This window comes from Chiloscyllium plagiosum, unplaced genomic scaffold (assembly GCF_037043375.1).
Source record: "Chiloscyllium plagiosum isolate Xiang-an unplaced genomic scaffold, Cpla_swu_hap1 HiC_scaffold_19, whole genome shotgun sequence".
Lineage (NCBI taxonomy): Eukaryota > Metazoa > Chordata > Chondrichthyes > Orectolobiformes > Hemiscylliidae > Chiloscyllium > Chiloscyllium plagiosum.
The window spans coordinates 26,442,249-26,469,684 of NW_028270157.1; the positions used below are offsets into that span (position 1 = coordinate 26,442,249).

The following is a 27,436-nucleotide window of genomic DNA, read 5'->3' on the forward strand; positions in this document are numbered from 1 at the left end:
AGTGATGTCCTCATCCCATGAATGAATTAAAAAATGACTGGGTCTGGATAAATCTTATGGTCGAAAGACTTGGTTAGGATGTCATAAGTGATGTAGCTAACTTTTGTGGGGATTGGTTAGCTCAGTTGACTGTCCTGCTCCCTTATAAAACAGAGTAGCACCAAGACCATGGGTTCAGTTCCCATACTGGCTGAGGTTAGCCTGAGGGGTTCTTCTTCTCTGGCTATTTCCTTGCGTGAGGCATGGTGACCCTCAGATTAAATTACCACCAGTTGTCTCTTTTTTTTAGTGGGAGAGCAACACTATGGTGTCTTTACTTATCTCCTTTCTGCAGTTAAGTAAGTGTGTGAGTTAATTCATTTGTATTTGATTGCTATCAACTGAGCTTTTGTTTGCCAGCTTCTGCAACCTGTATTGGAAAGTTTCTAGGCATTCTCCCAGTGCAGCACATCTACTGCACCTGGACCCTATGTGTGGCTGATTGATTCTGTTTATTTCTGTTGGGATCAACCGAGTCTGAGTATGGTTTATTGCTTCAACTTCGAAAGTTCCTCAGGACTGTGTCTTATGTTATTGACTGATGATGGGAACATTTGAAGCAATCTGGAAGTTTTACCAAGCAAGCGTTCTACTGGAAGCCATGTAGTGGGGAGAATGTAGGGAGAGGCAAGTATACCATTATACTAATGAATAATGACCTTTATTAACTATTTCAACAATATACATATGTGAGTAATAGAGGAAATTCATAGAACATTGCAGACATGATCCTAGTACCAATTCTGACCCCTCTGTAAGTAGACATTACTGAAGGCATGCATATATTGTTTAAGAACGTAATGGAATTTCCCATTGTACTGATTGTAATGAGGTCAGCCAGTTTGACTTCGTAGAATATAAGTTCCCTGACTGGGGTTGTTAATCTGGTCTAATCAGGGAGCCCTGGCTGACAGATTAAAACAGGAGTGTGAGAGGTTCTGTTCACTCTGAGAGCTGGCTCTAAGGAAGCTGGACCAGTGTTAAGTGCTATGCCCATGTAAATAAAAGGTGACTTGATGATGAACACTGGCTTCTGTGCAGTTATTTCAGTGGCGATGAGCGTAAAGTATGCTCCCGAAGAAATTTGCTTGTAACAGTCATCTTTGAGTTGGGGTGAGCATTTATGGCATCATACCATTACTTGGGAGGCTTGACTTGTTCGATCTTGCCGTTAAAGACTGGGCCCAGTATGTGGAGAGAATATATTATGTTTTATGGGTAAATGACATTAGGGCAGATGAAAAGTAGTGAGTAATTCTCCTGATAATTTGAGGACCTGCAGCTTTTTTGGTTATGACGAGACTAACTTTCCCTGAGGCACCAGATACTAAAACCTTTCAAGAATCCCTATAGTGTGGAAGCAGAGTCCACAGCAACCCTCTGAATAGCATCCCACCCAGACCCATTCCCCCCCCCACCCCCCTCCCTGTAACCCTGCATTTCCCATGGCCAATCCATGTAACCGGCACATCTTTGGACTGTGAGAGGAAAGTGGAGTAACACACAGATATGGGAATAATGTGCAAATTAAACACAGGTAATCACCCGAGGGTGGAATTGATTAGATTAGATTAGATTAGATTAGATTACTTACAGTGTGGAAACAGGCCCTTCGGCCCAACAAGTCCACACCGACCCGCCGAAGCGCAACCCACCCATACCCCTACATTTACCCCTTTAGCCTAACACTACGGGCAATTTAGCTTGGCCAATTCACCTGACCCGCACATTTTTGGATTGTGGGAGGAAACCGGAGCACCCGGAGGAAACCCACGCAGACACGGGGAGAACGTGCAAACTCCACACAGTCAGTCGCCTGAGTCGGGAATTGAACCTAGGTCCCTGATGCTGTGATGCAGCAGTGCTAACCACAGAGCCAACGTGCTGCCCCCAGTGTTAACGGCTTTAGTTAAGGAATATTCCGACCCCAAGCCTCCTGTAATTTCTGCGATACTATTAGCTTTACTCTCTGATTCGAGAGCCAGAGGAATCCATATCTGGATTTTTAATGAGGTTAAGTCAACTGGCAGAGGCATGTCACTTTGGTTTAACCCTTAATGAGATGCTGAGAGACTGTTTGGTATGTGGGATTAATGATGTAACTGTCCAAAAGTGCCTATGAGAGGAGGCCTAATTGGACTTCAAACAGGCACTACAACTTGCTTTATCATTGTAAAGTGCAGCAAATGAGTTGCAGGGTATTTCAATGGAAGTGGACACATTTGCCAGTTTGACTAACCTCTTGAAGTGCAGGCAATTGCATAGCCTCATTCAGGACATATCCTGAACAGCGGGACTCGAGGCCAGCCCACAGCAATACTCCAAAACAAAGCCAAGCCTTGGCCAAATGGTTAAAATTTCCTTCAGGGATCCAGACTGGCAAGTCATTGTAGTTGCTGCTGTATGCAGATTCGAGACAGCAAAAGAGTCCCACTCAACCTAACTTGAGTAAGAATACTCGTAGGCTGGGATCCTTGAAAGTCCACCAACATCTGGTTTGCAATAGTTAAATTGCTTAGCAACACGTAAATCAGAACCAATCAAAATAAACATCTGGTCAAATGTCACCCGTTTCTAATGGCGGTTGATACTAGCACAGTTGTGTTAGTGATCGCAGAACCAGTGTTCAAAAAATTTGCTTGGACTCCAATCCTTGAGTTTGCACAAGATCTTGGCTAGACTGAGAAGCTCTGCTCTGTTATGAGAAGCAGCTGGTTCAGTTACCGCTGATTTGTAGTAAAAGGCTCAGGCCCAAACTTGATGGGGTGAAATTGGTTATGAAAGATTCACCTAGATTGGCTCAACATTTTCAATTAGAAAATGGCTTCCTGAATGATGTCCGAAATAAATACCCGAAAGCTTTTTGGAAAGGTCTAGGAACTTTCAAAGGTGCCAAGGCACCTTGCATGTTGATCTGGAAACAATTCCACACTACTGTAAGGCCCATCCAGTGCCATTTGCCTTACAGGCAAAAGCAGAGGCAAAAATCAGAAGGCTGGGAAAGCAAAAGAATTGTCATTTCAGTCCAGTTTGCGGAATGGGCAGTATCGGTTGTACTGATTATGAAGCCTGACAGGTTGGTTCGCCTTTATGGGGATTTTAAGTAAAGAGTGAACCATTTTTTGAAGTTTGATAAATATCCAATCCCTTGCAAGGAGGATGTATTGCAAAGCTGGCAGGGGGGCTGTTCTACACAAAATTTGACATAAGCCATGCGTATTTATAATTGCAGTCAGATGAGAATTCCCAGAAGTATGCTGCAGTTAATATCCATAAGGGTTTGTATCAGTATACAAGACTGCATTTGGGATATTGTCAGCCTGTGCAATTTGTCCGATGATGGAGAACATTTTACAAGGTTTATTCCAGGTCACCATTAATTTGGATGATGTGGGAATAGCAGGGAAGACTGTTAAGGAACAGTTAGAGAATTTGGACGTGGTCCTTAGCTGTTTCTCCCAAGTGACCATACACCTTAGAAGGAAACAATGTGTGTTCCAGGCACCCAATATGACCTCCTTCGGCTAAAGAGTCGACAAGACTGGGTTATATCTATTGGTGATCAAAGGTGTCCTGCTCCCATGTCTGCAATGGAGCTTAAGTCTTTCCTTGGGCTGGTGAATTATTCCAGAAAGTTTATAAATAACCTGTCCTCTAACCTGGCAAGTTTGCACCAACTCCTAAAAAAGTGTCAGCTTTGGAAATCTTTGCATAGCCAAGCTGTAGCTTTCAGGGTATTGAAGAAGCAGCTATCATTCTTTAAGGTGTTGGCTCACTATGCTCAAAAGTGAAACTTGTAATGACATGCGCTGGCTCTCCATATGGCATTGGGGTAGTATTAGCTCATAGGTGGCCTACTGGAGAGGAATACTCAATAGCATATGCACCCAGGACTTGTGCTACTGCAGTGTGTAAATACATCGAGATAGAGAATGTAGGTCTGGCTGTCTTATTTGGAGTCAGTAAGTTCTATCAATACCTTTACAGATGTAAATTTGTCATAATAAAAGACTACAAACCCCTGCTAGGTCTACTTAAAGAGGACAAGACGTCAGGCTGAATTCAGTGGTAGGCTGTAATACTAAGTGCATAGAATTACAAGTTGGAACACCATCTGGGAGGTTAAGTAGCAAATGCAGATGCATTGAGCTGCCTGCCGCTGGTAGATAAAAATGAGTAGTCGCGCCCTTGGAAGAGTCTGTAATGGTTTTAAATTTTCTGGACATATTCCCAGTCACAGCTGATAATATCAGACCAAGGACACAGATCCATCCCTGGCAAAATTGAAATAGCTGATGGTGATGGGGTAAGTCACAGGACTGTCTCAATCAGAACTGAACCCTTTTTGGACTTAGCAAGTCCAGATTATAGTCGAGGGTGGCATATTGTTATGGAGAACAATTGTGATTGTTCCAAGCAGGGTCATCTAGAGGTTTCCAAACTGAAATTATTGGTGAAAAGCTATGTCTGGTGACCAGAATAGGATGCAGACATAGCCATTTTAGTAGGGCAGTACACAGAGTGCCAACAAAGACAGAAATTACCGCCAGCAGCTCCCTTACTCGGGTGTGGAGGGCAGATAGAGCTGGGGTTGTGATATGGGAAGGACACAGGAGGGAGATGGGACACAGGTATGGCATATTTGGAGGGGTAGATCAGAAAGATTGGATTTTCAGGATCGGAAGGGTTTGAGTGAGGATTAGTTGGTATGCTAACAGTTCTTTCTCTTCAGTTATTCTGCCATGCTCTTTCAAATCTCTGCTATCAACACTCTCTCAAAATGTTATTTTATTCCAGAAAGCCAGTTTATGGGAAATGATACTGGAGCCAATCTTTACTCAGTCTTCCATTTAATTACAGAATGAGATTTCTAACTCAAACACCATCACAGTTTCAGTAATATCTTTCCGTGTGCTCAAGTGAAACCTCAATTAATGCCTACAACTTTCATTTAATTAGACATTATTTATATGCAATTGTTATGGTTGCAATTGAGACCATAATTTTTTTAGAATTCAAAAACCTAGTGTTACACCGCAGAGATCGAACCCCTCTGTTAATTAAAACCAAACACACAGAAAAACTCGCCTTGCCTTGTATTCTGCTAAAATATAAGTGACAGAGAACTCCTAAATTCCACTATTTAAAGAAAAACAGTTTATTTTCTTAACTCTAATAGTGAACACTAAACAACAACTATTCACAAGTCCAAGCACCTTTGCTCAACTACTTACTATCTGAATCCAACTTTATAAAAATGCTGTTCCAATAACACATTTATTAAACAGTACATTAACTTAATCTCAAGACCACACAGTCTTTGTCTTCTCTGAGGTCTTCAGTCTTCTGACTGCTGACCTCCCTGGGTCATCTTTCCTTTTACTGTGAGCATGTCATACATGAAAAGGTACCTTTGATAGAAAGTGTTTTCTAATTCCTTTGAGAGCAAGATGTTAGATGAGCGGTTAGCTCTCCGGCTCTATAGCAGTTGCTCTGTTGCTCGATGGCAGTTGTTCTTCCTTTAATTTTCAAAATTCCGGCTTCATGACACATTAAATTCATATAATTTGATTGATTTCCAGGTGTCAAAACAATAAAATTCAAAGTCCATTGGCTTCTGGGCATAATTTAAACTAATTGGTTAAATTTGAATTGTTTTCAGAATAACAACCAGTACTCACATATCCATTAAACAGCCCATTGTTAGATTTTGAACAGCCTGACCTTTAGCTGGCAGCTGTGGCTGTACTTTAAATTCAGAAAAGCACTTTCTATCTCTAAGTGACCGTACATGCTTTCGACTTTGAAACACCTCCTCCGTTAAGAAAAAAATGAACCATCATAGTGAAAAGATGGCTTCATTTTTTTCTCTAATTGCTAATACCATTACTATGAAAACACATGTCATTAACCTAAGTTATGCTTTTCTAATTAATTCTACATACATATATAACATTGTATTTGTCAAATCTTATCTACGCTTTTTCCTTCAAATCCACAATAATGCATCTGCTGTCATATTTTTATGGCCTGCAACATGTCCAATTCGTAAATTAAGTCTGTAACATAAGACTCCAACGATATAGTCACATATTTTTGACTTAAATGTTTCCAAAAATGTGAGAGGATTGTGGTCGGTGTACACAACCGTCTCTGACACATTGTTAGTCACATACACATTAAAATGTTGTAAGGCCAGTACCAAACTCAGTAATTCCTTTTTGATAGAGGAGTATTTTTTCTGGTGGATATTGAGTTTTTTTCAAAACATAGCAAATGGGCCATTCAATTCCATCATCATCTTCCTGCATCAATACAGCTAGAACTCCTATATCACTAGCATCGATTGCAACTTTGAAGGGTTTCAAAAAACTTGATGTAGCTAAAACTGATCATTGGTAAATATGATTTAAATTTTCAAATGCCTCCTGGCATTGCTCTGTCCACCGAAATTTCATGTTCTTCTTTCGTAAATTTGTTAGCGGTGCCACCACAATGTTGAAGTTTAGAACAAACTTCGGGTAGAATTCGCTAAGTCCCAAAAATCGAAACACCTCTTTCTTAGAGGAAGGTCATGGAAATTCCTTGAAGGCCTTCATCTTCACGTTCCTTTCGGTCAACTTTCCATGACCAATGTTATGTCCCAAGAATGATTCTGCCTTCGCAAATTCTGTATGTATATGACCAGTTTTCTTTATGTATATGACCAGTTTTGCTTCTCCTAATTTAAGATTAGATTAGATTACTTTACAGTGTGGAAACAGGCCCTTCGGCCCAACAAGTCCACACCGCCCCGCCGAAGCGCAAACCACCCATACCCCTACATTTACCCCTATTCCTAACACTACGGGCAATTTAGCATGGCCAATTCACCTGACCTGCACATCTTTGGACTGTGGGAGGAAACCGGAGCACCCGGAGGAAACCCACGCAGACACAGGGAGAACGTGCAAACTCCACACAGTCAGTCGCCTGAGGCGGGAATTGAACCCGGGTCTCTGGCGCTGTGAGGCAGCAGTGCTAACCACTGTGCCACCGTGCCGCCCACCAATCGTTCAAAGAGTTCTGCCAACTGTACTATATGATCTTTCCATGACTCGCTAAAGATCACTATATCATGAAGATAAACTGCACAGTTTGTTAATCCAGCCACAAGTCTGTTCATGCGTCTTTGGAATGTGGTTGGTGAATTCTTCATTCCAAAGAGCATCACTTTGAATTGATATAGCCCAATGGAGAAACTTATTTTGCTTTCTCTGATAAAGGTACCTGACAATAACCACGCAATAAATCCAACTTCATGATATAAGTGGCTTGTCCAATTTTCTGTAGACAGTCCTCCAATCTTGGTATTGGATAGGATTCTGATTTAGTTGTGGTGTTGACCTTCCAAAAGTCCACACAAAGTCATTGAGTCCCATCAGATTTGGTAACTAACATGATTGGTGAACTCCACTCACTCTGACTCGATTCGATGATGCCTTTATTGAGCATCACAACCAATTCCTTCTGGACATGTGCGGCTTTGAGAGGATTAAGCCCGTGGGGTATTGTTTTATTGGAATAGCATTCTCTACTTCAACCTCATGCACAAGAGTATTAGTCCTCCCCATTCTATTCTGCAGAGGTCCTCATACTGCTGCAACAAAACTTTGATTCTTTGCTCCTGAGACAGAGAGCTCACATTCCTCAAGGACTTCCTTATTATTTAATTATTTTGAGGCACATCAAAATCCATCTAGATTTGATTCCTCACTCTGTGAGGCAGTAACTAACACCTGTTTCTCCAGTAAAGTACCAACATATTCACATGATTTACCCAATACAGCTTTTTTTTGTATCCAGCATCCTTTCTAGATAGTTTACTTGACTCAACTTTTTCTCAGTTTGATAGGGACCACTAAACCTGGCTTTGAAGGGATCTCCGACCACTAATATGTTATCCCCATGGGAAAACGTCCAAGTCTGCCACCTGCATCATTCTATATCCTGCCCTGTTCAGGTGCTGTTTAGCTCACTCACCCTCTCCCTCACTTCAGATATATAATCCAAGTGTGAAATCTCCAACTTTGGTCCTATCAATTTTTCTTTAATTAGTTTCAAAGGCCCTTTCACTTCATGTACAAATATTAACTCAAAGGGAGTAAACTGAGTAAATTCCTCTGGGGCCTCTCTAATGGCAAAAATTTACTTTGTTTTTTTTTGTGTGTGTATACATCAAGTCCTTATTTAGGGTAAAACAAAACTATAGCAGAGAGGTATCAGAAGGTATTCTAATTCATACTTGTACAAAGTAACTAATTAACTAACTAAGCAGAGATGGCTGGGCAGGTGATGTGTTGTTGTTGTATGATGTGGGAGCTGGCTGATCCCATTGTGAACGGCAGTGACCACATCTGCAGCAAGTGTTGGTTGCTGGAAAAACTCCGGATCAGAGTTGATGATCTGGAATCTGAGCTTCAAACACTGCGGCACATCCGGGAGGGGGAGAGTTACCTGGATGCTTTGTTTCAGGAGGCAGTCACACCTGGGAGATTAAGTAATTCACATTCAGCTAGTGATCAGGCACAAAAGAGTGTGACTGTAAGTGAGGCAGGAAGGGGGAACCGGAGTTCAGGAGTGGAGGAGCCTCAGCCCTTGACCTCGTCCAACAGGTACGAGATTCTTGCTCCCTGTTCGGATGAGGAAAAGGGCTCTGGACAGGATGAGCCAACTGACCAAGGCACCATGGTCCAGAAGGCCATTCAAGAGGGGGGAGCTAATAGACAAGTAGTGGTTTTAGGGGATTCTATAATTAGGGGGACAGATAGTATCCTTTGCAAGCCGGATCGGGAGTCTCGCATGGTGTGTTGCCTGCCCGGTGCCAGGGTGCGAGACATCTCCGACAGGCTTGAAAGGATATTGGAGCGGGAGGGGGAGGATCCAGTTGTTGTGGTCCACGTTGGTACCAACAACATAGGCAAGACTAGGGTGGAGGACCTGTTTGGGCATTACGAAGCATTAGGCAGGAAATTGAAGCACAGGTCCTCAAGGGTCATAATCTCCGGATTACTGCCCGAGCCACGTGCCAATTGGCATAGGGACAAGAAAATTAGGCAAGTAAACACGTGGCTAAGGGATTGGTGTGGGAAAGAGGGATTCCACTTCATGGGGCATTGGCATCAGTTTTTGAACAGGGGGGATCTGTACCGTTGGGACGGTCTCCACCTGAACCGATCAGGTACCAATGTTCTAGCGAAGAGGATAAATAGGGTGGTCAGTAGGACTTTAAACTTCTGAGTTGGGGGGAAGGGAAAGTGAAAGCGACAGGGAGTATGGAGGTAAATGGCAAGATAAGCAGCAGGATAGCATGTTTCCAGGCGGATTTAAAATTGAGGCAGACTGAGAATACAGTAAAAAGCAAGGATAACTTAGGACATATGACTTCCAACATCTCTAATGATAAGGAAGTTAGCATTAAGGCACTTTACCTGAATGCTCGTAGCATTCATAACAAAGCCGATGAACTACTGGCACAGATAATAGTGAATGATTATGATGTAGTAGGCATCACAGAGACTTGGTTACAGGGGGGTCAGGACTGGCAGTTAAACCTCCATGGTTTTTCAACTTATCGAAAAGACAGAGAGGTGGGCAGAGGGGGTGGGTTGCCTTGTTTGTTAAGAACAAAATTAAATCTATGGTATTGAATGACAGAGTCGGATGATGTGGAGTCTGTGTGGGTGGAATTGAGGAACCACAAAGGCAAAAAAAACATAATTGGAGTTGTGTATAGACCTCCTAACAGTGGTCAGGACCAGGGACGCAACATGTACCGGGAAATAGAGAAGGCATGTCAGAAAGGCAAGGTTACATTGATCATGGGAGACTTCAATATGCAGGTGGACTGGGTAAATAATGTTGTTAGTGGATCTAAAGAAAGGGAATTCATGGAATGCTTACAGGATAGCTTTTTGGAACAGCTTGTCATGGAGCCCATAAGAGAGCAGGCTATTCTGGACCTAGTGCTTTGCAATGAACCAGACTCTATAAAAGATCTTAAAGTAAGGGAACCCTTAGGAAGTAGCGACCATAATATGATAGAGTTCAGTCTGGAGTTTGAAAGGGAGAAGGCAAAATCGGATGTAATGGTGTTACAGTTGAATAAAGGTAATTATGAGGGCATGAGAGAGGAACTGACTAAAATAGACTGGAAGCAGAGGCTAACCGGGAAGACAGTAGAGCAAAAATGGCAGGAGTTTGTGGGTATAATTGAGGACACTGTACAGAGCTTCATTCCCAAGAAAAGAAAGATTAACCGGGGAGGGATTAGACAACCTTGGCTGACAAAGGAAGTCAGGAAATGTATTAAAGAAAAAGAGAGATCCTATAAAGTGGCTAAGAACAGTGGGAAATCAGAAGATTGGGAAGGATACAAAAGCAAACGGAGGATAACAAAGAGTGTAATAAGAAAGGAGAGGATCAAATATGAAGGTAGGCTAGCCAGTAATATTAGAAATAATAGTAAAAGTTTCTTTCAGTACATAAGAAACAAACGACAGGCAAAAGTAGACATTGGGCCACTTCAAACTGATGCAGGAAGCCTAGTGATGGGAGATAAGGAAATAGCAGGAGAACTTAACAAGTACTTTGCGTCAGTATTCACAGTGGAAGACATGAGTAATATCCCAAAAATTAAAGGGTGTCACGGGGCTGAGTTGAGTATGGTTGCCATTACGAAAGAGATAGTGCTAGAAAAGTTAAAAAGTCTTAAAATTGATAAATCTCCTGGCCCTGATGGGATACACCCTAGAGTTCTGAGAGAGGTGGCTGAGGAAATAGCAGAGGCATTGGTTGAGATCTTTCAAGAGTCACTGGAGTCCGGAAAGGTCCCAGATGATTGGAAGATGGCTGTTGTAACCCCCTTGTTCAAGAAAGGATCAAGGCAAAAGATGGAAAATTATAGGCCAATCAGCTTAACCTCGGTTGTTGGTAAAATTCTAGAATCCATCATTAAGGATGAGGTTTCTAAATTCTTGGAAGAGCAGAGTCTGATTAGAACAAGTCAACATGGATTTAGTAAAGGGAGGTCATGCCTGACAAACCTGTTGGAATTTTTTGAAGAGGTAACAAGTAGGTTAGACCAGGGAAACCCAGTGGATGTGGTCTATCTAGACTTTCAAAAGGCCTTTGATAAGGTGCCACACGGGAGGCTGCTGAGCAAGGTGAGGGCCCATGGTGTTCGAGGTGAGCTGCTGGGATGGATTGAGGATTGGCTGTCTAACAGAAGGCAGAGAGTTGGGATAAAAGGTTCTTTTTCAGAATGGCAGCCGGTGACGAGCGGTGTCCTGCAGGGTTCGGTGCTGGGGCCACAGCTGTTCGCATTATATATTAATGATTTGGATGAGGGAACCGGGGGCATTCTAGCGAAGTTTGCCGATGATACGAAGTTAGGTGGACAGGCAGGTAGTACTGAGGAAGTGGGGAGGCTACAGAAGGATCTAGACAGGTTGGGAAAGTGGTCCAGGAAATGGCTGATGGAATTTAACGTGAGCAAGTGCGAGGTCTTGCACTTTGGCAAAAAGAATAAAAGCATAGACTACTTTCTAAATGATGAGAAAATTAATAAAGCCAAAGCACAAAGGGATCTAGGAGTGCTAGTCGAGGATTCTCTAAAGGTAAATATGCAGGTTGAGTCCGTGATTAAGAAAGCGAATGCAATGTTGTCTCTTATCTCAAGAGGGTTGGAATATAAAAGCAGAGATGTACTACTAAGACTTTATAAAGCTTTGGTTAGGCCCCATTTGGAGTACTGTGTCCAGTTTTGGTCCCCACACCTCAGGAAGGACATACTGGCACTGGAACGTGTCCAGCGGAGATTCACATGGATGATCCCTGGAATGACAGGTCTAACATATGAGGAACGGCTGAGGATACTGGGATTGTATTTGTTGGAGTTTAGAAGATTAAGGGGAGACTTAATAGAGACGTACAAAATAATACATGGCTTGGAAAAGGTAGATGCTAGGAAATTGTTTCAGTTAAACGAGGAGACTAGGACCCGTGGACACAGCCTTAGAATTAGAGGGGGTCATTTCAGAACAGAAATGTGGAGACATTTCTTCAGCCAGAGAGTGGTGGGCCTGTGGAATTCATTGCCACGGAGTGCAGTGGAAGCCGGGACGCTAAATGTCTTCAAGGCCGAGATTGATAGATTCTTGTTGTCTAGAGGAATTAAGGGCTATGGGGAGAACGCTGGTAAGTGGATCTGAAATGCGCATCAGCCATGATTGAATGGCGGAGTGGACTCGATGGGCCGAATGGCCTTACTTCCACTCCTATGTCTTATGGTCATATGGTCTTATGGTCTTAAACAATACCAATGGGACACCTTTATCCCAATCATTTGGGTAATCCCGACAGAATGCTCTTAACATGGTCTTCAGGGTCTGATGCCAATTTTCCAAAGCTTCTTGAGATTCAGGATGGTGCACACTTGACTTAAAGTGCTGTATGCCGAAACTATCCATGAATTCCTTAAACAACAGTAAAATTAGACCTTTGGTCTGACTGAATCTTCTTAGGTAGCCCATGCCTGATAAAGAAAGTTACCAACTCCTCCACCACCCTTTTTGCCTTAACATAATAGAATTACCTCTGGACATCTGGTAGATATATTCATTATGGCTAGCAAATATTGCTTCCGACTTTTAGTTTTAGGGAGGTGACCTACACAATCAATCATAACCCGTGTGAAAGGTTCTTTGAATGCAGGAATTGGCAACAAAGTTGCTGGTTTTATCACTGCCAGTGGCTTACCATTTGATACGTATGGCATGTATGGTAAAATTTAACCACATCCTTATGCAGTCCATACCAATAGAAGTGCCTTAATACCTTAGCATGAGTCTTCCTCACACCGAGATGACCTCCTTCTAGTAATTCAAGTGCTACCTGTAATACTTCCTGTCTGTAAGTTACCGGCAACACAATCCGATGCACTTCTGCCCATTTCTCTTCTGCACTAACTGTCATCGTCTCCATTTTTATATTAGGATTATGTCCTTAAGGTAATGATCGTTGGGAATAAATTCTGATTCCTTTTCTGAGTAGGCATCAATATGTATATCTTTTATTGTCTCAATTTTCTGTTGGAAGTCCATTAGCCTTTTGGGATGAAACATCTCTACCTGACCCTCTACCTGTTCAGGTTTTTCCTGCACCCTTACATCAAACAGGGTGTCAGCTAACTGAACCTCAACTCGTTGGACTTTCTCTTTAGTTTTTGCTTCTTGCTGTGACTTATGCAGTGATATCTTGTTACCACATAGTCTGAAAAAATTCCAGGGTATTTTTTTATTAATCCTCAGTTCCCTCATTTTCCTTAGGCTTCTCCACCACAAGAGGTGTCACTCCCACCTTGCATCCTGCTAAATTGTTCCCAAGAACAAACTGTATTCCTGGAACTGACACTCTGTCAATCAGTTCTACTGTTACTTCCCCCAGTCTTGATTTGGCTCTCTAATGTAATCTTACACAGGGGGATGCTAAATTTCTGTCCATCTATTCCACAAATTATCACCCTCTCTGGTATCATGTCAGAAAGAGTGCTCAACCTTTCATATCTTACTATTAGAGACTTACCAGATCCCGTATCTCTTAAAATTGTAAGTTCTTTCCCTTCTCCATACCCTGTTCTTCCTGAGTAAACTTTACCCACAGATGTGAAGTTTTTATAGTGATCGGGCTTTAACTCAAACCCTAGACTCTGCAGCTCCTCAACTTTCCCTGCGGTTTCCTTTACTACGTTCATTAATCTCATTGGTTAAGCCTCTTTTATCAAACTTTTTCCACAGTACCTTTCTTCAATGACCAGCACTTTGACTTTGAATGTCCCACCTTATGGGAGTGAAGACATCTTTTCCCAGTGCCTTTCTTAAGTTATCAGCACTATAATTATGTGTCCCACTCCATTACATCTGAGGCCTTTCACCTTCTTTCCACCCTCTTGGGATTCTTTTTTCACCTGTAGTAAACTATTGTCAGTGTGCTCTACTCTTTGTTTTGTAGTGCCAGATCTCAGCTTCTCTGAATTTCTATCCCTCACGGGATGTAATTCCTGCTGGAACCTAAAATTCACTTTATGCACCAGTGCATATTCATCTGCCATTTCTGCCGTTCTTCTCACTTCTTAAACTTTCTGTTCATCCACATAAATGCTTATCATCTCTGGAAGTGAGTTTTTAAACTCCTCCAGCAGAATTATCTCTCTTAGAACCTCATATGTCTGTGACGATGCTGCTCTTTGAACAAGGTTGTGCTATCCTTGGCATTTTTTCATAAAAGCAGCGATTCCAAAAGGTCATGGTCTGAAGGATATTCAGGCCAATTTGATTATAGCTAACAGGTACTGCCTCAGGCAAAAGGCTTTCAAGTCATTAAAAAAACTTGAAAGGGGAGTGGCCAGTCCTCCCAGCTCAGCTTTTCTTTGATTTGATTTGGTTTGGTTTGGTATTTAGCAGTCTGTCTGTTCACTGAAAGCAGCCAGTCGTTTTGAGGCTGCTATTCCAAGAAACAGCTACATGGAAGAAAGTGTTCCATACTGAATCTCTCTTCTATCTCTCTCTCTCTCTCATGTAAGATGCTGTGTTTGATTTTACCTTTTTTGCCAAAGGGTGTTTATGGGGATTGTTGCAAGTATTTGGAACAGCATCATTAAGTTGGGTACTCTGTGGGGTTTTCGGAAACGTTAGTTTATTCTATATTCTGTTCTACTTTGTTTGCGTTTCATTTGGTAATCTTATAAATAGATTTAGTTTTGTTTAAAACTAAATGGTTGGACCAACTGCACTACTTGTGGAATATTTGTTATACGCCTCCTTAAAACAAATAGCAAAGTTAGGGTCTGGGCTATTATCTTGAAATGTTTTGAGAGGTCTGGCCTGATCCAAAACAGATTGAGGGCTCTTTGCAGGATGTGTTCTGTAGTTCCAACTTGGGGTTAGGGTTGCTGGACTTGAAGGCAGCAAGTGGTATGTGTTAGTGTCTTTTGTTTTTGGTGTTGATTTCATTTGGTTTAAACAGTGCTTGGAATAGCATTGGCTCTTTCAGTCACGAAGAGTTTTCTGGGGGTGGAAGAAGTGACTTTTGGGGATTTTGCAAAAAAGGTGATTAAGGCCAAACTACTGGAATTACAGACAATCTGGAGTTAAAGCTGCTTCCTTCTGTGAGGAAAGGAGAGATAATTGCAGCAATAGCTCAGCATTTAAATTTGCTGGAAACATCATCAGAATCTTTGGAGATGGCTAACATTCAGTTGAAAATGAAGCAGCTTGAGGTAGAGGAAAAAGACAAGGGAAGGGCATCAGAAATGAATTATGACTAAAAGCCGAGGAAAGCAGAGAGGGAAGAGAGAGACCCGGGTTCAATTCCTGCCCTCGGTCTGTCTGTGTGGAGTTTGCACATTCTCCCCGTGTCTGCGTGGGTTTCCTCCAGGTGCTCCGGTCTCCTCCCACAGTCCAAAGGTATGCAGGTCAGGTGAATTGGCCATGCTAAATTGTCCGTAGAGTTAGGGGAATGGGTCTGGATGGGTTGCTCTTTGGATGGTCAGTGTGGACTTGTTGAGCCGAAGGGTCTGTTTCCACACTGTAGGGGAATCTAAGAAAGAAGTTTGAACTTCAGAAATTGGCACTTAGACAGGAAAGTTTGCTCAAAAGGATGGAGATGAAGGCTGAAGGTAAGCTTAGTGAAGAATAGAGTGAGGATGAGCAAATCCATGGTAGCCAAAGTCCTGGTGAGAAACTGTTTAAATATATTAAAACTTTTCCTAAATTTGGTGAAGAGTAGGTGGAAGCCATTTTCATCTCATTTGAAAAGGTGGCTAAACAAATGCAGTGGCCACTGACCATGTGGGTTTTGTTGATCCAAACAAAACTTGTCGGCAGAGGTAGTGAGGTATCACCCATCTGAGGGGGTATCTGGGACGTATGAGGAGGTGAAGAACACCATTTTAAGTGCATCTGAGCTTGTGCCAGAAGCTGACAGACAATGTTTCAGGAATCTAAGAAGGGAACCTGGTCAAATCTACATTGAGTTTGAAAGGATCAAACAAAGTAATTTTGATAGGTGGATAAGGGCATTAAAAATAGAGCAAACCTATGATGCTCTTAGACAATTATTTTGGAGTTCAAAAATTCATTCCTGAAGTAGTGAGAACACATGTGGAAGAGCAAAGAGTTAAAATGACAAGATTAGCAGCTGATGATTATGAGTTGATCCAAAAATCAAAGTTTGGCTTCCAAAATCAATTTCAATCCATTCGGGATAGAAATTGGGGAAAAGAGAAATCCTTATGTGAAAAGGAAAGGTAGATCTCGATGAAGATCATAAGGATAACTTAGCAAGGGGTAAAAAGTAAACCCTTGAAGGGAAAAGAGAAGTTAAAAAGCTCAGGTGTTTTCACTGTAATAATGTAGGCTGCATGAAATCACAGTGTTGGTGCATTAGGAAAAGCACTGCGAAGCCAGATGTAGGAAAACAGAATAAGCCAGTGCATTTTGTTGGAGTGGTAACGGAAAGCATAGTGGAGGCTAGAAAGCTGCACCAGAACGTACAAACTGGTCACCAGTTAAAGAAGAAGTGCCAGATCTTAAACCATTTACCTGCATAGGCCAGGATCAAGAGGTAAAGAGATTACAATATTAAGAGATACAGGGTCCTCTCAATCTGTGATATTGAAAGATGAGAATATATGTACTTCAGAAGGACTAGTGCAGAAAAGGTTTGAGTAATAGAATTCACAATGAGACAAGAAGCGCTGAATTATATAAAGTGAGGTTAGCGTGTCCAGTGAAAAGTGGCAAAGTCATGTTAGGAGTATTGGACAAGCTCTCAGCTCCAGGAATACAATTTGTCTTTGGTAACAATATAGCTGGTTCATATGACGGAGTGCTGCCTATTGTGGTTGAAGAGCCAGTGGAAACTCAGGCAACTGAACTATTGCAGGACACATATCCTGGGATTTTTCTGGGCTGTGTGGTAATGAGGTCACAAAGTCACCAGGAGAGATCAAAGAGTACAGATCAGAAGGTTGAAGTAGAATTAGCAGAGACCCTGTTTGATCAAATAGTTGAGACAAGCCAGGAGCAGATAGATAACACAGCAGACATCTTTAGTTGAGATAAATTAACTGAGTTACAGTAAAAAGATGAAAATTTAAAGCAATTGTATCACAGAAAAAGAATCCAAGTCTGTCCCTGAATGCTATTATCTTGAAAATGATATCTTAGTGAGGAAATGGGGACTATCACATATTGAGGCAGATGAAAAGTGGGCAGAAGTTCATCAAGTCATATTGGCAGTCAGTTATAGAAAGGAGGTGTTGTGGGTAGCATACGAGTTACCAGTAGGGGGTCATTTACGAGTGAGAAACACACAAGCTAAAACACAAAAACATTTTTTACTGGCCTGCACTACACAAGAATGTAGTTGAATTTTTCCAGATGTGTCATACATGTCAGGTAATTGGAAAACCACTGGTATCTTTAATACCTATTCCCGTACTTGAGGAACCTTTTGTAAGAGTCTTAATTGATTATGTACGACCCCTACCTAAAATAAAGAGTGGGAATAAGTATTTGTTAACAATAAGAGATGTGTCTGTTAGATTTCCAAAAGCCGTTCCATTACGCAATATCACAGCTAAATGTATTGTCGAGGAGTTGCTCAATTTTTTCATGAGATATGAAATACTCACAAAGATACAATCAGATCAAGGGTCAAACTTCTAATCAAAATTATTCAAGAAAGTTATGGACAGTTTAGGAATAAAACAATTCAAATCTACTGCACACCATCCAGAATTGCAGGGAGTGCTAGAAAGGTGGCATCAGGCATTAAAGACCATATTGAGGCCTTATAGTCAAGACTATCCAAATGATTGGGAGAGGGGAATTCCGTTTGTACTTTTTGCAATCAGAGATGCACCAAATGCATCAATTAAATACAGTCCATTTGAATTAGTTTTTGGGCCTGAAATGAGAGGACTGCTAAAATTGATTAAGGAGAGATTGGTTAGTCATAATTTTGAGACCATATATTTGGACTATGTGTCAAATTTTAGGGAGCAATTAAATAGAGTGGGGGAATTGACTAGACAGCATTTATAAGTATCACAGCATACATTGAAACAGGAAGCAGACAAGAAATCAAAACCTCACCATTTTGCTCATGGAGGTAAGATGTTAGTGTTACTTCCAGTGATAGTTGAACCTTTAAAAGCAAGGTTTATCAAGGCAAAAGGGTATTGAGTGAGCGGAAATATTTGAAACGACTCACGACAGAAAGAAATCTCACAGAATGTGTCATGTGATTATACTCAAAAGGTATTTTGACAGGGAAGGAAAGCCAAAGGAGACTGTGTTAGTGATTACAAATTCAGAGGATTCTGAATTGGACATTCCTCAAATTAAATTGCACAATGCGGAAGTTGTAAAAATTTGGGATAAATTATTGAGTTAGTTTCCAGAGGAAAATCAAAATGACCTGAAAGAATTATTACTATCACATGGGGAGATATGTGCAAAATAGCTGGGAAGTACTAACCTAATTATGCATGATTTAGATACAGGAGCTACTGTTTGGATTAAGCAACTTCCTTATGGGCATAACCCTCTCAAGTTGGCACGGGTTCAAAAGGAGATTTAATGTACGCTCCAAGATGACATCATTGAAGTGAGTTACAGTGACTTGAGCTCACCCATAGTAATGATGCCAAAACCAGATGGTACGCAGTGGTTATGTGTGGATTATCGCAAAGTCAGTGCAGTTACAAGGACTGATGCATATCTGATTCTGCGTTTGGAAGACTATATTGAAAAGATGGGGCAAGCAACTTATATTTCTAAGTTGGACTTGGTCAAAGGATACTGACAGGTACCTTTGTCTGAAAGAACAAAGACAGTTTTGGCTTTCATAGCGCCAAATAGACTGTACCAGTTTAAAGTCATGCCCTTTGGTATGAAAAATATGCCAGTCACATTTCAGAGACTAACCATTGCTGGATAACCCAATTGTATCGTATATATAGATGACCTGGTGATTTTTAGTCACACATGCAAGAAACATTTACAACATCTTTCTGAATTGTTTGATCGAGTTCGGGAGGCAGGCTTGGTGATAAACCTGGCTGAACATGAATTTGCCAAAAACCAAGTTGCCTTCTTGGGCCATGTTATTGGACCTGGACTAATGGCCCAATGGAATGGAAAAACAAAGGTAATTGGAGATTACAATTGACAAAGACCAGTGCTATGATTCCTGGGATTGAGTGGATTTTATCAAAATTTCGTACCAAATTTTAGCAGTGTGGCTGCTCCACTCACTGAATTACTAAAAAAAAGGCAAAAGTTTCAGTGGACTGCGGACTGTCAGAAGGCACTTGGTAGGCTGAAAGCTGTATTAACTAGTATAAGCCACACCTAATTGTGCAAAGACATTCAAGGTGGCTATAGATGCAAGTGATGAGGGTGTTGGTGCTGTCCTCTTGCAGGGAGATGATGAGTAGATAGAAAGACTTATCTGGTATTTCTCCAGGAAATTAAACATTCATCAGCAGAAATACATGACAGTTGAGAAGGAGACTTTGAGCTTGGTGTTTGCAAAATCACAATGTTTATGTTGCCAGTATTGTATCTGAGAGAATCATATACACTAATCATAACCCATTGATGTTTGTGGAGAAATTTAAGGACAAAAATGCCAGACTGTTTAGATAAAGCTTCTTGTTACAGCCATTCAATTTGGAAATTATGCATATGGTAGGACATGAAAACATGATTTCGACGCATTGTTGAGACTTGAATGAGAAATGGAGGCACTCGGTGGCTGGAGTAAAACAAACTGGATCAAAATGTCGTAGTGCATGTTTGCAAGATTATTGTCAATTTAATGCATATATGTACTGTAGAGTATTAACAGTTTAAAATTAAGGGGTTTAAAATGAAGCCTTCTTTGGATATTGATGGTTCATTTCTTTTAAGGGTGGAGGTCTGAGGATGCTGCTCCTTTAACAAGGTTATGTTGTCCTTGACATATTTTTCAGAGAGGTTATAAAAGCAACAATTCCAAAAGGTCAAGGTTTGAAGGGTTTCGGGCCAATTTAGTTATAGCTAACAGATACTGTCTCAGGCAAAATGGGCTTTCAATTTGGAAAAAAAATGCTTTGACAGTGAAAGGGGACTGGCCAGTTCTCCCGGATCAGCTTTTCTTTAGTTTGATTTGGTTTGGTTTTTAGCAGTCACTGAAAGCAGTCAGTCGTTTTAAGGCTGCTGATACAAAAAAACAGCTACATGGAAGAAGGTGTTCCAATCTGAATCTCTCTGCTGTCTCTCTCTTTCTTGTAAGACCCTGCATTTGACTTCACCTTTTTTGCTAAGGGTTGTTTGTGGGGATTGTTACAAGTATTTGGAACAGCATCATTAAGTTGGGATACTCTGATGGTTTTTTTGGATAGGTTAGGTTATTCTATATTCTGTTCTATTTTGTTTTTGTTTCATTCGGTAATCTTGTAAATAAATTCTGTTTTCTTTAAGTGGTTTGACCAGCTGCATTACTCGTGGAATATCTGCTATACACCTCCTTAAAACAAGTAGCAAAGTTAGGGTCTGGGCTACTTTCTTGAAATGTTTTGAGGGGGTCTGGCCTGGTCCACAACATGTCTTTGGATTAGTGGTGCCTCTAAGAGCACAGCAGTTCAGGCAGCATCCGAGGTGCAGTAAAATCGACGTTTTTGGCAAAAGCCCTGTCTATTTTTAAGGCCCACATCCATCTATCGAAATCGCTCTGTTTAATTCTTTCAAACTCAACATAAGTCTGACCTGGTTCCTCCTTTATGTTTCTGATGTGGTCTATAAGCTTCTGGTACCAATTCATAGGCACTCAAAATAGCCTTTTTGACATATCTTGACCCCTCATCTGACAGCGTTGTAAATACCTCATGAGCTCTGCCTACCAGCTTAGTCTGAACCTACATTACCCACAAGTTCTCTGGCCACTCCATCTTCCCAGCCAATTTTTCAAATGATATAAAAAAAGGCTTTGATATCTTTCTCATCGAAATGTGGTAATGTGTTAACATAGCTATATACATTCCTACCTTCTTACTACATCTCCATCCTGTTAACGTGACTTTCCTGACTAATTCGCAGCGTCTGAAGTTCAAATTCTCTCTTTTTCTTTGCTCAGTTGAAAACCTTCTCTCCCTTTCTTTTTCCTCTCTCTGTTTCCTTTTGTGCAGTTAAGAATTTTCTTTCCCTTTCTTTATCTTCTAACTCCAGTTGCCTCATTTTCAGTTGAAGTTTTTCTAACTCTCCTGTACTTGTCTGTTTCTCTGATATACACAAGTGCTTGACTAACTTCATTACAATTTCAGCTTGCCTTTTGTCCCTCGTTAAACTGTTTGCTAATTCTAAAAGTGTATTCTTTCTCTGTCTTTCTAAACTGTCTTGGCAAATTTGGGAAACATCTTCAAATCCCAAAATCTCTTTAACAATGTTAAAAGAGTCATTTCCCTCACTTTTTATTTAACCAACCACAAGTAATCGAAATTAAACAAATTTTCTCACCTAAGTTTTATTAAAAGGTTAGGACTATAATTGGCAAGAGTTTAAATCTGCTAGGAGCTTTCATACCCCAAAATTGTTCAAATCTGTCCAAATCGATGATGAGCTCCCAAATTGTTACGATGCAGAGTTCAAACCCCTCTGTTAATTAAAACCAAATACCCAGAAAATCTTGCCTCACATTGTAATCTGAAAAAAATGTGGCTATAAGAGCTACTTCTTTTCTGAAGTACTGTAGATATTGGAGGTGATTTTCTTAAGTTCCAGGAGCAGCAATGACTATTTTATATGCTGTTGCATTGTTTTGGAACTTTGGAGAAAAAAAAAATAAAACAACGGCACATTTAAAAGCGAGATGGACAGACAAAGACAGCACATGGTCAGTGAAGGAAGAGAGAAAGAAACCGACACTTCTGTCTGACCTAACAGTGAATCTGCATAGCTACTTCCTCTGCTGTGTGATTTTCAATTATCTCTGGACATCAGAGTTTGTCCAAGAAAAATTAACCAACAGCAAAATTCACAGCTGACCTTGGAGGAACCTGTGTGGGAGAGCTCACAGCACAGGAATGGCTAAGTGCATAATGTTTAAGTGTAGCCTTGCTGTAAATCAACAATAGTGAGTAGAGTGGATTCTTTCTTGATTATGTGTTTTATTGAGATCTGTCTTTTGATTAAACTTTAAAAATATAAGCCATAAGTATTAATTTAGCCTGGAGCAGTGTGTTTTTTAAGAGCAATAAGACGGTGCTATTCTCTGGGTCTGCAGGTTGTGAAGGAGCATGATGGTCTTTAGTAGAGTGATATGCCCTTCTTGTCAGATGTCGGAGTTTAGGGAGAGTTTACATGTTACTGAGGATTATGTCTGCAAGAAATGTCTTCGGTTGCGAACTTTATCAGATCAAATGGTTCGGTTAGAGTGACAGTTAGAGTCATAGAGTCATAGAGATATACAGCATGGAAACATACCCTTCCTTCCAACTCATCCATGCCGACCAGATATCCCAACCCAATCTTGTCCCACCTGCCAGCACCCGGCCCATATCCCTCCAAACCCTTCCTTTTCATATACCCATCCAGATGCTTTTTAAATGTTGCAATCGTATTAGCTTCCACCACTTCTTCCGGCAGCTCATTCCATACATGTACCACCCTCTGCATGAAAACGTTGCCCCTTAGTTTCTTTTATACCTTTCCCCTCTTACGCTATACCGATGCCCTCTAGTTCTGGACTCCCCCACCCCAGAGAAGAGATTTTGTTAATTTATACGATCCATGCTCCTCATGATTTTATAGACCTCTATAAGATCACCCCTCAGCTTCTGACCCTCCAGGGAAAATAGCCCTAGCCTATTCAACCTCTCCCTATAGCTAAAATCCTCCAACCCTGGCAACATCCTTGTAAATCTTTCTGAATTCTTTCAAGTTTCACAACATCCTTCCGATGGGAAGGAGACCCCAGAATTGCACGCAATATTCCAAAAGTAGTCTAACCAACGTCCTGTACAGCCGCAATATGATCTCCCAATGAGCAATTTACAAGAGCTGGGGCTGTGATGAATGGCAGTTATAAGAGGGAGGAAAGTCGCAGATACAGTCAGAAACATGGGTTAACTCCAGGAAAGGTAGGAAAGTTCGGCAGGTAGTGCAGGAGTCTTCTGTGGTTATCCCCATTTCAAATAAGTACACTGTCTTGGAAAATATAGGGGGTGGTGGACTCTCAGGGGAATGTAGCACGAACAGCCAAGTTTCTGATGTTGAGACAGGCTCTAATCTAATAAGGGTACATTGGGTTCCAAGCAATCGATTGTGATAGGGGATTCTGTAGTCAGAGACACCGGCAGACATTTCTGCAGCCAGCAACGAAATATTAGAATGGTGTGTTGTCTCTCTGGTGCCAGGATCAAGGGTTTCTCAGAGAGGGTGCAGCATGTTCTCAAAGGGGAAAGGGACCAGCAGGAAGTAATTGGACACAAGGGAAAAGGAGCAGATTCTGAAATGAAAATATAGAAAGTTTGGCAGAATTATAAAGGAGTTTCTCTAGGGTAGTAATATCTGGATTGCTCCCAGTGCTTCTAGAGTAGGAATAGGAGGATAGAGCAGATGAATGTGTGGCTGAGGAGCTGGTGCAAGGGAGAAGGGTTCACAGTCTTGGATCATTGGAATCTCTTCTGGGGTAGAAATGACCTGTTCAAGAAGGATGGTTTGCACCTAAATTGAAAGGGTACTAATATACTGGCAGGGAGATTTGCTAGAACTACTCGGGAGGATTTAAACTAGTAAAGTTGATGGAGGGGAGTGGGACCCAGGAAAATAGTGAGGTAAGAGATCAATCTGAGACTAGTACAGTTGAGAAAATGAGCGAGTTAAACAGTCAGGGCAGGCAGGGACAAAGCAGAGGACAAAGCAGGATTGATAAATGAAACTGCATTTACTTCAATGTAAGAGACCTGACACGGAAAGCAGATGAACTCAGGGCATGGTTATGAACATGGGACTGGGATATCATGGCAATTACAGAAACGTGGCCCAGGGATGGACAGGATTGGCAGCTTAATGTTCCAGGATACAAATGGTATAGGAAGGATAGAAAGAGGAGCAAGAGAGGAGGGGGACTAGTGTTTTTGGTTTGGGATAGCATTACAGTTATACTTAGGGAAGATATTCCTGGGAATACACCCAGGAAAGTTAATTGGGTGGAACTGAGAATTAAGAAAGGGAATATCACCTTTTTGGGATTGTATTATAGACCCCCTAACAGTCAGCAGGAAATTGAGAAACAAATTTCTAAGGAGATTTCAGTTATCTGTAAGAATGATAGGGTGGTTGTGGGAGGGGATTTTAACTTTCCAAACATAGACTGGTACTGCCTTAGTGTTAAGGGTTTAAATAGAGAGGAATTTGTTAAGTGTGTACAAGAAAATTTTCTGATTCAGTATATGGATGTACCTACAAGAGAAAGTGCAAAACCTAACCTACTCTTGGGAAATAAGTCAGGGCAGGTGACTGAGATGTCAGTGGGGGAGCACTTTGGGGCTAGTGACCATAATTCTATTAGATTTAAAGTAGTGATGGAAAAGGATAGACTGGATCAAAAACTTAAAGTTCTAAATTGGCGGAATGCTAATTTTGATGGTATTAGGCAAGAACGTTCACAAACTGATTGGGGGGGGCAGATGTTCACAGGTAAAGGGATGGCTAGAAAATGGGAAGCCTTCAGAAATGAGATAATGAGAGTCCAGAGACAGTATATTCCTGTTAGGGTGAAAGGAAAGGCTGGTAGGTGTAAGGAATGCTTGGACAACTAGAGAAATTGAGGTTTTACCTATTTATTTTAGTCAACAAATCACTTGTTATGGATTCTCCTTTTGCTCCCATTATGGTTTTTGAAGAAATCAGAAACATTTAAAATATAAATTATTGATATTCAATGGCACTACAATTTCTGGTCACCCCAGGGTGTTGACCAGAAACTGAACTGGACTAGCCCTTTAAACACTGGCTGCAAGAGCAGATCAGAGACTAGGAGATTGTGGCGAATAACTCATTTGCTGTTTCTCTCGTACCTGTCCACCATCTTATAAAGTGCAAGTCAGGAGTGTGATGAAATATTCTCCACTGGCTGGATGGATGCAGCTCTAACAGCAGTCAAACATGTCAGACACTACCTAGGACAAAGCAGCCTATCTGTTTGGCATCACATCAATGCCTTCAGCATTTGTAGCAGGTGCATAGTGGTGGCAGTGTACTATCTACAAGATATATTACAGCAACTTACCAATGTTTCTTCAGTGGTGTTTTTTAAACCTGTACCGTCTACCATCTAGAAAGTTAAGGACAGCAAATGGTTGGGAACAGTACCACCTGCAAATTTTTCTGCAAGCTACAATTCACACTGTATCATAATTTTTCATTGCCACTATATTTAAGATCATGGAATTCCCTTACTAACACTATTGCAGGTTCACCCACACCTAAATGATTATAAATGTTCAACAAGGTGGTCCAGCTCCTCCTCCTCAATTGCGACTGGGGATGGGAATAATGCTGGTCTAGTCTGTAATGCCACATCTCAGGAACTAATTTAAAAAAAAAATGAAAGTTATGCCATAACATTACATGTTTGAAACAAACTTCTATTGTAGAAATGTTATACAAAGCAATTCCTATTTCTTACAATGTATTTCATAAACACTGAATTTTAAGTCTAAAAATCTCAATAAAACTCTCTCCATTCTTCTTTAAGTTCCACCCAAAAGTTCTCTGTACTCAGAGATATGTGTGTTCTTGGGTCCTTCCATTGCTCAAAGATTGCAGCAAGTTAAGGCTCCAACAATAGAAGTCAGCGTGTATCATGCATCCTCTTTACGTTCTCTACTCTCTGCCCGGTTCATGTTCATGGTGTCCTCTGGTCATTGTCATCTCGCTGTCTATGACTTTACCTCTTTGATGCTCCTCTTCACTGCATACAAGGAAAATGAAAATCCCTAGTTGGACAAGCTGGCAAACAAACCTAAAAGAATGGGAATTCAAAGATTGGCCTATGCCAATTTAATAAAATTAGAGTTGGAAATTGGAAACACAAAGCAACAAGTGACCCCTCTCTGAGTTTCTTTGCAGAAACAGAGAGTCGACAGCTGTCAGAATAAAGGAAATAGAACAAGAATAGGCTATTCAGCAAATCAAGCCAGCTCACCTATTCTATTAGACCATTACTGTTCATTTATTTCAATGTCACTTTCCTGCATTATCTCCAGTTCCCTTGGTATCATTAATTTCCAGAAGTCCATCAATTTCTCACTTGAACATATTCAATGATTGAGCTTCCACACCCCTTTGGAACAGAGAATTCCAAAGATTTACCACCTCTTGAGTGAAAAAAATTCCACCTCATCTCACTTTAAATTGCTTGCCCCTTATCCTGAGATTACGCTCCCTGATTTTAGTCAGGGGGAACTATCTATACTGCCAAGTCCAGTAAAAAGTATGCAAATTTCAAGGAAGTCATCCTTCAATGGTTTCTTGTTGATACCGAGAACAAAGAATATGTTTGAGATAATTAAATCGTTACCTGAGACATTTCAGATGTGTCACACTGCCATGATTATAGATTATAGGGAAAATTCTTTTTGATTTGGATTTTATCTATTGGAAACAAGTAGAAGTAGTCAGCCTGGAAGCAGCTTTGAGAAAAGCAAATACTGTCTACCAGAAGCTGTGGAACAGTAGCAGAAGCTTATTAGAAACCAAAAAGTATTTTTTTAAAATATGGAGTCACTAGGCAAGAAGGCAGAGAAATCATTGCTTGAGCTGAGAAATCTACAAACATGAGCACTGTCGTTGAGGATTGCACCTCAGCCGCAGAGTGGTCCCAGACAACAGATGAACTGACTCTATTGGAAAGTTCACTGAGCTATATTGGCTACCATTTAAGTGATGCCTCGATGTAAATAATTTCATCCTAGGTTTGAGTTCCTCCATTAACCTTCCCTTCCCTATGCCTAGAATCTCCTTAAGTATCAGAATCTTCAGAGATATCTTTCTTCCTCTAATTCTGCCTCTTGAGCATCTCTGATTTAAATTCCTCCACTCTTAGAGAAATGTCACCAACCACCATGGAGTTATGGCTTGGAAATTGTTCTGTGATTTGTCTGCCTTTCTACATTACTTTCCTTCTTCATGGTGCTTCTTGGTAGTTCTTGAATCAAACTTTTTATTAATTGCCCTAATATTGTCTTATGTGTTAAATTTAATTCTGGAAAGCACCTTAGGCAATTTATTATGGTAAAGACATTGTA

General features: G+C 41.0%; 1 protein-coding gene across 6 annotated transcripts in view; it reads left to right on the forward strand.

The window, feature by feature from the left end:
* Positions 1 to 27,436, forward strand: part of ppfia2 (PTPRF interacting protein alpha 2) — a 543,269-nt gene that overhangs the window by 30,972 nt on the left and 484,861 nt on the right. The gene's annotated exons all lie outside the window — the stretch shown is intronic.